This window comes from Enhydra lutris, unplaced genomic scaffold (genome assembly GCF_002288905.1).
Source record: "Enhydra lutris kenyoni isolate GAN:26980312 unplaced genomic scaffold, ASM228890v2 scaffoldscaffold78, whole genome shotgun sequence".
Lineage (NCBI taxonomy): Eukaryota > Metazoa > Chordata > Mammalia > Carnivora > Mustelidae > Enhydra > Enhydra lutris.
The window spans coordinates 1,744,606-1,746,955 of record NW_019154162.1 but is presented as its reverse complement, the minus strand read 5'-3'; positions in this window follow the sequence as shown (position 1 = coordinate 1,746,955).

Genomic DNA, 2,350 nt, shown 5'->3' with positions numbered 1-2,350 from the left:
AACAAAACCCATCTATATGTTGCCTACAAGAAACTCATCTTAAACCCGAAGACACCTCCAGATTTAAAGTGAGGGGGTGGAAAAGAATTTACCATGCTAATGGACATCAGAAGAAAGCAGGAGTGGCAATCCTTATATCAGATCAATTAGATTTTAAGCCAAAGACTATAATAAGAGATGAGGAAGGACACTATATCATACTCAAAGGAACTGTCCAACAAGAAGATCTAACAATTTTAAATATCTATGCCCCTAACATGGGAGCAGCCAACTATATAAACCAATTAATAACAAAATCAAAGAAACACATCGACAATAATACAATAATCGTAGGGGACTTTAACACTCCCCTCACTGAAATGGACAGATCATCCAAGCAAAAGATCAACAAGGAAATCAAGGCCTTAAATGACACACTGGACCAGATGGACATCACAGATATATTCAGAACATTTCATCCCAAAGCAACAGAATACACATTCTTCTCTAGTGCACATGGAACATTCTCCAGAATAGATCATATTCTCGGTCCTAAATCAGGTCTCAACCGTTATCAAAAGATTGGRATCATTCCCTGCATATTTTCAGACCACAATGCTCTGAAGCTAGAACTCAATCACAAGAGGAAATTTGGAAAGAACCCAAATACATGGAGACTAAACAGCATCCTTCTAAAGAATGAATGGGTCAACCAGGAAATTAAAGAAGAGTTGAAAAAATTCATGGAAACAAATGATAATGAAAACACAACGGTTCAAAATCTGTGGGACACAACAAAGGCAGTCCTGAGAGGAAAATATATAGCGGTACAAGCCTTTCTCAAGAAACAAGAAAGGTCTCAGGTACACAACCTAACCCTACACCTAAAGGAGCTGGAGAAAGAACAAGAAAGAAACCCTAAACCCAGCAGGAGAAGAGAAATCATAAAGATCAGAGCAGAAATCAATGAAATAGAAACCAAAAAAACAATAGAACAAATCAACGAAACTAGGAGCTGGTTCTTTGAAAGAATTAATAAGATTGATAAACCCCTGGCCAGACTTATCAAAAAGAAAAGAGAAAGGACCCAAATAAATAAAATCATGAATGAAAGAGGAGAGATCACAACTAACACCAAAGAAATACAGACAATTATAAGAACATACTATGAGCAACTCTACGCCAACAAATTTGACAATCTGGAAGAAATGGATGCATTCCTAGAGACATATAAACTACCACAACTGAACCAGGAAGAAATAGAAAGCCTGAACAGACCCATAACCAGTAAGGAGATTGAAACAGTCATCAAAAATCTCCAAACAAACAAAAGCCCAGGGCCAGATGGCTTCCTGGGGGAATTCTACCAAACATTTAAAGAAGAACTAATTCCTATTCTCCTGAAACTGTTCCAAAAAATAGAAATGGAAGGAAAACTTCCAAACTCATTTTATGAGGTCAGCATCACCTTGATCCCAAAACCAGACAAGGATCCCATCAAAAAAGAGAACTACAGACCAATATCCTTGATGAACACAGATGCAAAAATTCTTGCCAAAATACTAGCCAATAGGATTCAACAGTACATTAAAAGGATTATTCACCACGACCAAGTGGGATTTATTCCAGGGCTGCAAGGTTGGTTCAACATCCGCAAATCAATCAATGTGATACAACACATTAATAAAAGAAAGAACAAGAACCATATGATACTCTCCATAGATGCTGAAAAAGCATTTGACAAAGTACAGCATCCCTTCCTGATCAAAACTCTTCAAAGTGTAGGGATAGAGGGCACATACCTCAATATTATCAAAGCCATCTATGAAAAACCCACTGCAAATATAATTCTCAATGGAGAAAAACTGAAAGCTTTTCCGCTAAGGTCAGGAACACAGCAGGGATGTCCGTTATCACCACTGCTATTCAACATAGTACTAGAAGTCCTAGCCTCAGCAATCAGACAACAAAAGGAAATTAAAGGCATCCAAATTGGCAAAGAAGAAGTCAAACTATCACTCTTCGCAGATGATATGATACTATATGTGGAAAACCCAAAAGACTCCACTCCAAAACTGCTAGAACTTGTACAGGAATTCAGTAAAGTGTCAGGATATAAAATCAATGCCCAGAAATCAGTTGCATTTCTCTACACCAACAACAAGACAGAAGAAAGAGAAATTAAGGAGTCCATCCCATTTACAATTGCACCCAAAACTATAAGATACCTAGGAATAAATCTACCCAAAGAGACTAAGAATCTATACACAGAAAACTATAAAGTACTCATGAAAGAAATTGAGGAAGACACAAAGAAATGGAAAAATGTTCCATGCTCCTGGATTGGAAGAATAAATGTTGTGAAAATGTC